Source organism: Entelurus aequoreus, linkage group LG09, assembly GCF_033978785.1.
Source record: "Entelurus aequoreus isolate RoL-2023_Sb linkage group LG09, RoL_Eaeq_v1.1, whole genome shotgun sequence".
Taxonomy (NCBI): domain Eukaryota; kingdom Metazoa; phylum Chordata; class Actinopteri; order Syngnathiformes; family Syngnathidae; genus Entelurus; species Entelurus aequoreus.
In genome coordinates, this window is record NC_084739.1 from 11,088,484 (window position 1) to 11,102,403 (window position 13,920).

Sequence of the window (13,920 nt, forward strand, 5' to 3'; positions counted from 1 at the left end):
TCATAGTTTGCGACTTATAATCAGGAGCGACTTATGTGTGAAATTATTAACACATTAGTGTAAAATATCAAATAATATTATTTAGCTCATTCACGTAAGAGACTAGACGTATAAGATTTCATGGGATTTAGCGATTAGGAGTGACAGATTGTTTGGTAAACGTATAGCATGTTCTATATGTTATAGTTATTTGAATGACTCTTACCATAATATGTTACGTTAACATACCAGGCACGTTCTCAGTTGGTTATTTATGCCTCATATAACGTACACTTATTCAGCCTGTTGTTCACTATTCTTTATTTATTTTAAATTGCCTTTCAAATGTCTATTCTTGGTGTTGGCTTTTATCAAATACATTTCCCAAAAAAATGCGACTTATACTCCAGTGCGACTTATATATGTTTTTTTTCCTTCTTTATTATGCATTTTCGGCCGGTGCGACTTATACTGCGGTGCGACTTATAGTCCGAAAAATACGGTAGTTTTAGATTATTTTGTGTCATGTTTGTGTGTCCTCTCAATTGCAATTCCAAAACTTTTTTTTTGGAATTGGTATTGTATTATTTTTTAATACTGTGCATTATTTTGTTGGATTGATTATAAAAACAACAGCAACAAAAAACAACATAAAAAGTCTTTGATTTGATTTGATTTTTGTTAAGGATCCCCATTAGCTGGTTGCCTCAACAACCCACTAGTCTTCCTGCGGTCCACAATTCAATACAATTACAAGTAGGGATGTCCGATAATGGCTTTTTGCCGATATTCCGATATTGTCCAACTCTTTAATTACCGATACCGATATCAACCGATATATGCAGTCGTGGAATTAACACATTATTATGCCTAATTTGGACAACCAGGTAATTTTTAAAAAATTAGTAAAATAAGATAAATAAATTAAAAACATTTTCTTGAATAAAAAAGAAAGTACAACAATATAAAAACAGTTACATAGAAACTAGTAATGAATGAAAATGAGTAAAATTAACTGTTAAAGGTTAGTACTATTAGTGGACCAGCAGCACGCACAATCATGTGTGCTTACGGACTGTATCCCTTGCAGACTGTATTGATATATATTGATATATAATGTAGGAACCAGAATATTAATAACAGAAAGAAACATCCCTTTTGTGTGAATGAGTGTGTAAAATGGGGGAAGGAGGTTTTTTGGGTTGGTGCACTAATTGTAAGTGTATCTTGTGTTTTTTATGTTGATTTAATAAAAAAAAACAAAAAAAACAACAAACAAAAAACAAAAAAAACAACGATACTGATAATAAAAAAAAAACGATACCGATAATTTCCGATATTACATTTTAACGCATATATTGGCCGATAATATCGGCAGGCCGATATTATCGGACATCTCTAATTACAAGTAAAAGCATATAATTATAACTACATAATACAGAACAAAAATAAAATAAAAGCATCAATAAGAAAACAAGCAAACAATTTACAGTCACAGAATAATAATTACCATATAAATATAACTTTACAATATAAAACCAAATAAATCATCAACGAGCAAATTAATTTAAAGACTCAGATAATAATAATAATAATAATAATAATACCTGGGATTTATATAGCGCTTTTCTAAGTACCCAAAGTCGCTTTACATGTTAAAAACCCATCATTCATTCCCACCTGGTGGTGGTAAGCTACTTTCGTAGCCACAGCTGCCCTGGGGTAGACTGACGGTCTAGATAAAATATTACTTTCTTTTTAAAAACCTGTTTACTTTCAATGCCGGTGAGAATTTGAGGCAGGTTATTCCAGAGCGATAAAGATCTATAAATAAAAGATTTCCGCAAAGCATTCTTCCTGGTACGAGGGAGTCCACAATTTGGAGAGAATCTAACACCCTTAATATGAGAGAGAGACTGAATTTACTTCACTTCCACTATTTTTCTCCGTTGTTCAGGCAAGGATGTGTGAGGGTGGTCTGCAGGGACATCGGAAAAGGGACAACCCCGAATGGCCAGGTTTAAACGGCCATAAAGCTGTGCGGGCCGCCTGTAATGGAACCTAAGCTCTTCCCTGAGCCTTGCACCACTTTTCTTTTTTTTTTTTTTTACGGCTTGTGACCGCAGAGGCCCCATTTGAAAAGTGAATTCTTCCGTCGAAGGAAAGGGAGGTTAGTGGTGGTGTAGTCCATTAGACTGCAGGTCTATTGGTGGTGTCTATGATGTCCAGGCCTGGGGGCTGAACAGGAGTGTGTGTGTGTGTGTGTGTGTTGGGGATGGGGGTCAGACTAATGTTGACCAACCTGCAAACGATCTCTTCCTGTCTGTTCTCACCTGCATTACCATCCGTCCTGCCTCCCCCCGCCGCTCATTGCCTGAACTTTAACTACCAGTCCCCTTACCACACCCTCCTTCACTCCCTGGCACCGCCTTACTTGGAGGCCATTGTGTGCCCGTCGTCTATCACCATCAGGTCTGTACGTAGCTCATGTTCAGTTTCAGTTTCAGTTTATTTGGAACATGCATACGATGCAATGTACACCATACTTGCCAACCTTGAGACCTCCAATATCGGAAGGTGGGGGTGGGGTGGGGGGCGTGGGGGGGCGTGGCTAAGGGCGTGGTTAAGAGGAGAGTATATTTACAGCTAGAATTCACCAAATCAAGTATTTTATATATATATATATATATATATATATATATATATATATATACACTACCGTTCAAAAGTTTGGGGTCACCCAAACAATTTTGTGGAATAGCCTTCATTTCTAAGAACAAGAATAGACTGTCGAGTTTCAGATGAAAGTTCTCTTTTTCTGGCCATTTTGAGCGTTTAATTGACCCCACAAATGTGATGCTCCAGAAACTCAATCTGCTACTCAGTTGTGTAGCTTCTGTAACGAGCTAAACTATTTTCAGATGTGTGAACATGATTGCACAAGGGTTTTCTAATCATCAATTAGCCTTCTGAGCCAATGAGCAAACACATTGTACCATTAGAACACTGGAGTGATAGTTGCTGGAAATGGGCCTCTATACACCTATGTAGATATTGCACCAAAAACCAGACATTTGCAGCTAGAATAGTCATTTACCACATTAGCAATGTATAGAGTGTATTTCTTTAAAGTTAAGACTAGTTTAAAGTTATCTTCATTGAAAAGTACAGTGCTTTTCCTTCGAAAATAAGGACATTTCAATGTGACCCCAAACTTTTGAACGGTAGTATATATATATATATATATATATATATATATATATATATATATATATATATATATGTATGAAATACTTGACTTTCAGTGAATTCTAGCTATATATATATATTTTATTTTATTTTTTATTTTATTATACATATAAATAAAAGACATACTTGAATTTCAGTGTTCTGCAGGCTATCCAGTAGGTGGCAGTATTGTCCTGTTTAAGAGTGTCACAACATTGCTGTTTACGGCAGACGAACTGCTTTACGGTAGACTAAACGTGACCGCTGTTGTTGTGTGTTGTTACCGCGCTGGGAGGACGTTAAGGAAACTGCCTAACAATAAACCCACTTAAGAAACCAAGAACTCTCTCTCCTTGTTGTGCACTCTACTCTCTAAAAGCCGTAGATGTTATGACGTCATTGGGCAGGCAAGCTGCTGGGAAAGCGGACGTGAGAACGACTGTCCCCACTCAGGTCCGCATTGAGCTGGAGGGGGCGTGGCCTCCAGCTCCGGCTGAATACCGGGAGTTTGTCGGGAGAAAATCTCTGCCGGGAGGTTGTCGGGAGAGGCGCTGAATATCGGGATTCTCCCGCTAAAAACGGGAGGGTTGGCAAGTATGATGTACACTGTAAAAAAAATTCTGTAAAAAAACGGTCATCTACTGGCTGCCAAACGAAAACCAAAGAAATGAAAGTAAAATATTGTAAACCAAATAATGATCAAAAACATTATATTTACCGAAATTTTCATGAAGCGTTTTGCGGAAAAATATCGTAATTTTACAGATTTTTACTAAATTATTAAGATCAAGCACCTTTAATAAAGTGACGATGCAAACAGTTCTGCAGAAAAATACCTTTATTCTACAGAGTTTTTCCAAAGTATTACGATCAAACACCTTTAATGAAGTGACAATGCTGGCAGTTACACAGAAAAATACCATTATTTTACAGATTTTTTCTGAATTGTTAAGATCAACCACCTTTAATAAAGTGACGATGCAAACAGTTCTGCAGAAAAATACCTTTATTCTACACGATTGTTAGTATGGACATAGACTTTTATACAACAAGCTACATATTTAATGAAGGATAATTACTGTCATTTTACATGAATTTGAAAGTAATTTAAGAAAACAGAAAATGCTACGTATAATTAATTTGGTATTTTGCTGTAAAAAAAATAGAAACATACATAGTTTGTCATTACTGGCATATTACTTAAAATAACAGGCAGATTGTTTATTTACAGATAATGTCTTCAATTCTACAGTTTTATAAACTATTTAAAAAAATAGAAAAATTACAGTAGAAATTTAGAGTAAATTAACCATAAAATAGGATTTTTTTTTTTACAGTGTAATGCGTCACATATTTCCAGTTATTTCATTACAGCACGTCCAAAAAAGAACTAGGAAGAAGCCGAGCTTATTTAATCCTACCCCTTTTCATACCATAGCAATTTTATCCTATTTCCTTGTTCTCTGTAACAGAACAGTGAATAAATAATACATACATAATATACCATAGTAAGTAAACAAATATTAAATTGATTGTACTGTTTAAAAAATAATAATAATTAAAAAAAAGGATTACTCCCTATTAGAGATGTCCGATATTATTGGCCTGATGATATTATCGGCCGATAAATGCTTTAAAATGTAATATCGGAAATTATCTGTATCGTTTTTTTTTTATTATCGGTATCGTTTTTTTAATTGTATTTTTATTTTTTTTATTAAATCAACATAAAAAACACAAGATACACTTACAATTAGTGCACCAACCCAAAAAACCTCCCTCCCCCATTTACACTCATTCACACAAACGGGTTGTTTCTTTCTGTTATTAATATTCTGGTTCCTACATTATATATCAATATATATCAATACAGTCTGCAAGGGATACAGTCCGTAAGCACACATGATTGTACTAATAGTACTAACCTTTAACAGTTAATTTGACTCATTTTCATTAATTACTAGTTTCTATGTAACTGTTTTTACATTGTTTTACTTTATTTTTTATTCAATAAAATGTTTTTAATTTAGTTATCTTATTTTATTTTATAATTTAAAAAAAAAAGGACCTTATCTTCACCATACCTGGTTGTCCAAATTAGGCATGATAATGTGTTTATTCCACGACTGTATATATCGGTATCGGTTGATATCGGTATCGGTAATTAAGAGTTGGACAATATCGGAATATCGGATATCGGCAAAAAGCCATTATCGGACATCCCTACTCCCTAAATGTATATATATTTTTTAAATTATTACTTACTATCTGTTTATATTCTTTTATTTTTGATTATTATTATTTTTAATTTATAATTATTTGTTTTCTTTATTTAATTGATTTATCTGTAAATATTATTATTATTTTGTTTTATTGCTGTTTCTTTCTCTTTTTTTTGGGTTGGGGGGTTGGCATCGATAGGATATAAACAAAAAAAATATTTTGACATTTAAGGCAGAAAATAGATATGTGATGTATGTAAATATGATGTAATGGATAGGAATGTCTGATGCTGGATGTCAATAAAAATTAAGTGAAAAAAAAAAAATACAATCTTTATCTTTATTTTAATATTTTAACCCCGTTAGTCATACTAAAGACTATAAAAATGGGACCCATTACCGCCCTGCTTGGCACTCAGCATCAAGAGTTGGAATTGGGGGTTAAATCACTAAATGATTCCCGAGCGTGGCCACCACTGCTGCTCACTGCTCCCCTCACCTCCCAAGGGGTCAAATGCAGAGGACAAATTGTGTGACAATCATTGGGACTTTAACTTTTTAACTTTTGACTAACTTTATCCATCCATCCATCCATTTTCTACCACGTGTCCCTCTCAGGGTTAGGGTTAGGGTTATTGGAGCCTATCTCACTCAAAAAATAATAATTATTGTTCTGTGTACTTTGTGAACACTTGTAGTTTGAACAGTCTCTTAAACTGAATCATATTGGTGCTTTGTTTGATTTCTTTGGTTAATCCATTCCATCATGTAATTCCACTTACAGATATGCTAAAGGTTTTAAGTGTTGTACGTGCATACAAATGTTTTAAATTCGATTTGTCCTCTAAGGTTGTATTTTTCGTCTTTTGTTGAGAAGAATTGTTGTCCATTTTTGGGTAGCAGGTTATAGTTTGCTTTGTACATAATTTTAGTTGTTTGTAAACGCACCGAATCGTTGAATTTCAATATTTTTGATTCCATAAATAAAGGGTTTGTATGTTCTCTACATCCAACTGTGGAGGGAGATGTTGCCAGCCCTGCCTGCAGGAGCAAAAGTCACCGCCTCTGTCCATGGTGCTGAGGATAGAGCACCATCAGACGGGGGCGTGGCATGTGCTGACGGCGAGACACAGCTGGCCGGTGATTCGATTTCACAGGTGGCACGTGTCAATCTAGTCGTCTGTTGTCTTTAACAGTAAGCGGCCGGGAGCAGGAGGGTAGAAGGATACGGACGTGACTGAAAGGTCACGTTCTACTGGAGAGAAAACGGTTGTTGAAACATTATCATTAAAACCTTGTTAAAACCTTGGCTCCTGTGCCGTGTCTGACTGTGGGACTGCAAGGACGCAACTTCCACGCCAACATTATGTAGTATTGTAACTGATCTTTTTTGTAACACCGTTAGTGAATGAAGCGCACATTTGTAGTTGTTTCCCCATATTTCTGCACAATAACTCAGACATGGTAACACTGGTGAGCAGTAGAGAATATGAAGTGATTTTTGGTCTAAAACATGTTTTGCTTTATTCATGTTGCATGATGGACGTGTGGACGTTAAATGCTTTTTCCCCACTTGGCTGTACTTGGTTTTTGTCACTAGCAAATGCTGGTCATTCATTGGTTGTCAGCTTACTCTGTTTCTCAACTGTGGTCCGTATTGGTCGCAGCAGTACTCAGTTGTAATACACTTTTCCACCACTTGTGGCGGTATTGACAATCTCAAACAAACAGAAGAAGTCTGGAAAAAATTCTTAAGCGCAAAAATTATGACTAAAATGGTAAAACTATATTTTCACTTACATTTTAGTTGAGTTTATTTAAGAAACTCATGTTATTGTTATTTCTATTTATTCATTAATCATCACTAAGGCTGCAACTAACAGCTAATTTGATAATCTATTAATCTGTCGATTATTACATCGATTAATCGATTAATAATCGGATAAAAGAGACACACTACATTTCTATCCTTTCGAGTATTTTATTGAACAAAAAAACCAGCATACTGGCACCATACTTATTTTGATTATTGTTTCTCAGCTGTTTGTAAATGTTGCAGTTCATAAATAAAGGTTTATAAAAATAAATAAATAAATAAATACATTTTAAAAAAGTAGCGTCTGCGCATGCGCAAAGCATGGATCCAACGAATCGATGAATAAATTAATTGCCAACTATTTCTATAATCGATTTTAATCGATTTAACCGATTAGTTGTTGCAGCCCTAATCATCGCCATCAGGGCTCTTCAACACGATCTTCAATATAAAGAGTGGACAGATGGATGGATGTTAAATGTTCCTTTTCCAGTGTGTGGTCCCCACTTGGTGGTACTTGCTATTTAGGTTTTTGTCACTAGCAAATGCAAACACTGCTGGTCACTCATAAGTTGGCAGCTTACTCTGTTTCTCAACTGTGGTCCGTATTGGTCGCAGCAGTACTCAGTTGTAATACACTTTTCCACCACTTGTTGCGGTACTGACAACCTCAAACAAACAGAAGAAATCTGGAAAAAATTCTTATGCGCAAAAATTAGGACTAAAATGGTAAAACTATATTTTCACATACATTTTAGTTGACTTTATTTAAGAAACTTATATTATTGTTATTTCTATTTATTCATTAATCATCACTAAGGCTGCAACTAACAACTAATTTGATAATCGATTATTTTGTCGATTATTACTTCGATTACTCGATTAATAATCGGATAAAAGAGACAAACTACATTTCTACCCTTTCCAGTATTTTATTGAACAAAAAAACCAGCATACTGGCACCATACTTATTTTGATTATTGTTTCTCAGCTGTTTGTAAATGTTGCAGTTTATAAATAAAGGTTTATAAAAATAAATAAATAAATAAATACATTTTAAAAAAGTAGCGTCTGCGCATGCGCATAGCATAGATCCAACGAATCGATGACTAAATTAATCGCCAACTATTTTTATAATCGATTTTAATCGATTTAATCGATTAGTTGTTGCAGCCCTAATCATCACCATCAGGGCTCTTCAACAAAATCTTTAATATAAAGAGTGGACAGACGGATGGACGTTAAATGTTCCTTCTCCAGTGTGTGGTCCCCACTTGGTTGTACTTGCTATTTAGTTTTTTGTCACCAGCAAATGCAAACACTGCTGGTCACTCATTGGTTGGCAGCTTACTCTGTTGTACTCTACAGCCGTGTTTCGAGCGCCCCCTAGGGGGCCGCCCAAAAATATATGTTTCTCAACTGTGGTCTGTATTGGTCCCAGCAGTACTCAGTTGTAATACACTTTTCCACCACTTGTTGCGTTATTGACAATCTCAAACAAACAGAAGAAATCTGGAAAAAATTCTTAAGCGCAAAAATTATGACTAAAATGGTAAAACTGTATTTTCATTTGCACTTACATTTTAGTTGAGTTTATTTAAGAAACGTATATTATTGTTATTTCTTTTTATTCATTAATCATCACTAGGGCTGCAACTAACAACTAATTTGATAATCGATTAATCTGTCGATCACTACTTCGATTAATCGATTAATAATCGGATAAAAGAGACAAACTACATTTCTATCCTTTCCAGTATTTTATTGGGAAAAAAACAACATACTGGCACCATACTGGCACCATACTTATTTTGATTATTGTTTCTCAGCTGTTTGTAAATGTTGCAGTTTATAAATAAAGGTTTATTAAAAAACAAAAAACAACAAAAAAAAGGCCTCTGCGGATGCGCATAGCATAGTTCCAACGAATCGATGACTAAATTAATCGCCAACTATTTTTATAATCGATTTTAATCGATTTAACCGATTAGTTGTTGCAGCCCTGATCATCACCATCAGGGCTCTTCAACAAAATCTTCAATATAAAGAGTGAGCGGAAGGATGGAGGTTAAATGTTCCTTTTCCAGTGTGTGGTCCCTACTTGGTGGTACTTGCTATTTAGGTTTTTGTCACTAGCAAATGCAAACACCGCTGGTCACTCATTGGTTGGCAGCTTACTCTGTCGTACTCTACAGCCGTGTTTCGAGCGCCCCCTAGGGGGCCGCCCGAAAATATATGTTTCTTAACTCTGGTCTGTATTAGTCGCAGCAGTACTTTTCCACCAGTTGTGGCAGTAATGACAATCTCAAACAAACAGAAGAAGTCTGGAAAAAGTTCTTAAGCGCAAGAATTATGACTAAAGTGGTAAAGCTTTATTTTAATTTGCACTTACATTTTAGTTGAGTTTATTTAAGAAACATATATTATTGTTATTTCTATTTATTCATTAACCATCCCCATCAGGGCTGTTTGTAGCAAATGCTGCAGAAGAACAAGATCTTCAATATGTAGAGCAAACGGGCAGATGGACGTTAAATGTGTGTGGTACCCACTTGGCTGTACTTGCTGTTTAGCTTTTTGTCACTAAAAAGTGACAAAAACTCAGTTGTAAAACACTTTTCTACCACTTGTGGCAGTATTGACTGTCATGATCCGTGGCCTGGACCATGTTTTTGTTATATTCTGTTAGTTTTGGACTCCCTTAGTTCCTGTTTTTGTGCACCCTTGTTTGCTTTTAGTTACCATGGGTGCTTATTGTTTCCACCTGTCTCTGATTGGTGCTCGCGACGCTCACCTGTTTCCCGAGCACTAATCAGAGGGATTATTTAATCCTGCCTTTGCCGGTCAGTCGGCCTGGCTTCATTGTTTGCTTCATGCCACAGTTACATGAGTATTCCTTATCTCTAGTCTATGCCAAGTGTTAGCTTTAGCATCCAGTGCGATTGGCACGTTTTGCCTCTGGCTTGATTTCCGTTTTTGGTACTTGTTTGATTTCGACAAATAAATCATGTTCCTACCCGCACGTCCTGTCCAGAGTGGTCCGTCTGCATACCGGGGGAACTAACCCCGCAGTAAGCTGCGACCCCCCCGCCGTGACAATTGACAATCTCAAACAAACAGAAGAAGTCTGGAAAAAAATGTGCAGTAGGATAGAAACTGTAGCTGCCATTATAATGTGCAGTGATGTTTTGAAATGACCGCAAATCTTGGACTATACAAAGTATTTCAATGGTTGGAATCAGCGATTTTGCTTCATATACTAGTTACTATGGTAATCTAATTAGTTACTATGGTAATCTAAGTCACAGCAGCTCAGACGAGGCACCAAGCAGTGTGGGTGGGGAGTGTTTCCACAGAGTGTTTCCAGAGCGGCCAGCCTGAAATGCGGGTGTCAGGGACAGACGTGGAAGGAGATTTTTACAACAAAATTCTAAAGCTTAGCGATATATCAGATATATCAGATCGTAGGTGGGTTTTTTTTACCCTTCGCGTTCATATTTCGCTGTGTTTGTTGCATTTTTGTTGCGTTTCGCTTGATTGTAAAACATGTCGATGGAGAGAGGGTGTGACGTTCATTTGTTGTCAATATTCAGTGTTTTATCGTTCATAGTTAATATTGTAAATCCCACATTCTTTATTTTCATGTACATTCTGGGTGTCTCATTCAGTAAAAAAATGTAAAATTCCATTTCGTTTTTTTAAGGCGGTCTGTCATAACGTTTTTAGCACTCAATCAGACATTATTGTGAGGTTTTGTGTTAGTGTTCATAAAAATAGATATACCGGCCCCCCGACACATTTTTTTTTTCTCTAAATTTGGCCCCCCGAGTCAAAATAATTGCCCAGTCCTGTTCTACAGGCTACAAGGCATTATAATTTTGTTGCATTTTTGTTGCGTTTCGCTTGATTGTAAATAATGTCGATTGAGAGTGGGTGTGACCCTCATATGTTGTCAATATTCAGTGTTTTATTGTTCGTAGTTAATATTGTAAATCCCACATTCTTTATTTTCATGTACATTCTGGTTGTCTCATTCAGTAAAAAATGTAAAATTCCATTCCGTTTTTTTAAGGCGGTCTGTCATAACGTTTTTAGCATTCAATCAGACATTATTGTGAGGTTTTGTATTAGTGTTCATAAAAATAGATGTACCGGCTCCCCGACACATTTTTTTTTTCTCTAAATTTGGCCCCCCGAGTCAAAAGAATTGCCCAGTCCTGTTCTACAGGCTACAAGGCATTATAATTTTGTTGCATTTTTGTTGCGTTTCGCTTAATTGTAAAACATGTCGATGGAGAGAGGGTGTGACGTTCATATGTTGTCAATATTCAGTGTTTTATCGTTCGTAGTTAATATTGTAAATCCCACATTCTTTATTTTCATGTACATTCTGGTTGTCTAATTCAGTAAAAAAATGAAAAATTCCATTTTGTTTTTTTAAGGCGGTTTGTCATAACATTTTTAGCATTCAATCAGACATTATTGTTAGGTTTTGTTTTAGTGTTCATAAAAATAGATATACCGGCCCCCCGACACATTTTTTTTCCCTCTAAATTTGACCCCCCGAGTCAAAATAATTGCCCAGTCCTGTTCTACAGGCTACAAGGCATTAAAATTTTGTTGCATCTTTGTTGCGTTTCGCTTAATTGTAAAACATGTCGATGGAGAGAGGGTGTGACGTTCATTTGTTGTCAATATTCAGTGTTTTATCGTTCATAGTTAATATTGTAAATCCCACATTCTTTATTTTCATGTACATTCTGGGTGTCTCATTCAGTAAAAAAATGTAAAATTCCATTTCGTTTTTTTAAGGCGGTCTGTCATAACGTTTTTAGCATTCAATCAGACATTATTTTGAGGTTTTGTATTAGTGTTCATAAAAATAGATATACCGGCCCCCCGACACACTTTTTTTTTCTCTAAATTTGGCCCCCCGAGTCAAAATAATTGCCCAGTCTTGTTCTACAGGCTACAAGGCATTATAATTTTGTTGCATTTTTGTTGCGTTTCGCTTGATTGTAAAACATGTCGATGGAGAGAGGGTGTGACGTTCATATGTTGTCGGTATTCAGTGTTTTATCGTTCATAGTTAATATTGCAAATCCCACATTCTTTATTTTCATGTACATTCTGGTTGTCTCATTCAGTAAAAAAATGTAAAATTCCATTCCGTTTTTTTAAGGCGGTCTGTCATAACGATTTTAGCATTCAATCAGACATTATTGTGGGGTTTTGTATTAGTGTTCCTAAAAATAGATGTACCAGCCCCCAACACATTTTTTACTGTAAATTTGGCCCCCGAGTCAAAAATAATTGCCCAGTCCTGTTCTACAGGCTACAAGGCATTATAATTTTGTTAAATTTTTGTTCCGTTTTGCTTGATTGTAAATAATGTCGATTGAGAGAGGGTGTGACGTTCATATGCTGTCAATATTCAGTGTTTTATCGTTCATAGTTAATATTGTAAATCCCACATTCTTTATTTTCATGTACATTCTGGGTGTCTCATTCAGTAAAAAAATGTAAAATTCCATTTTGTTTTTTTAAGGCGGTCTGTCATAACGTTTTTAGCTTTCACTCAGACATTATTGTGAGGTTTTGTATTAGTGTTCATAAAAATAGATATACCGGCCCCCCAACACATTTTTTTTCCCTCTAAATTTGGCCCCCCGAGTCAAAATAATTGCCCAGTCCTGTTCTACAGGCTACAAGGCATTATAATTTTGTTGCATCTTTGTTGCGTTTCGCTTAATTGTAAAACATGTCGATGGAGAGAGGGTGTGACGTTCATATGTTGTCGATATTCAGTGTTTTATCGTTAATAGTTAATATTGCAAATCCCACATTCTTTATTTTCATGTACATTCTGGGTGTCTCATTCAGTAAAAAAATGGAAAATTCCATTCCGTTTTTTTAAGGCGGTCTGTCATAACCTTTTTAGCATTCAATCAGACATTATTTTGAGGTTTTGTGTTAGTGTTCATAAAAATAGATATACCGGCTCCCCGACACATTTTTTTTTTTTCTCTAAATTTGGCCCCCCGAGTCAAAATAATTGCCCAGTCCTGTTCTACAGGCTAACAAGGCATTATAATACTTTAATTGAGTTTGAGTTTGAGTTTGAGTTTATTTCGAACATGCAAGCATACAACATGATAAATCACAATTTCCAGTTTTCTCTTTTCAACATGTTCTAAAAGGAGTAGGAAGAGGCAGAGCTTATTTAATCCCACCCCTTTTTCTTTTACATAACAGTTGCTAAACCTTTTGTTCACTTCCTGTTCTCAATTTATTCACAATATACTCCATAATTGATCACAATACAAATAAATAAATACATAAATAATACTCGGTGAAGTAATTGGTTATCACATAAAAAAAACAAACGTATTTTAAAGGTGTGGCGGCTATGATTTTACCGTGGCGGTGCGTCCCCTTCAGTTACAATAAGGGGAAACCCTGCTCCTTACCGAGCTCAGCAACTACCTACTACCTACAGTCGTGGTCAAAAGTTGACATACACTTGTAAAGAACATAATGTCATGGCTGTCTTGAGTTTCCAATCATTTCTACAACTCTTATTTTTTTTGTGATAGAGTGATTGGAGCACATACTTGTTGGTCACAAAAAAACATTCATGAAGTTTGGTTCTTTTTATGAATTTATTATGGGTCT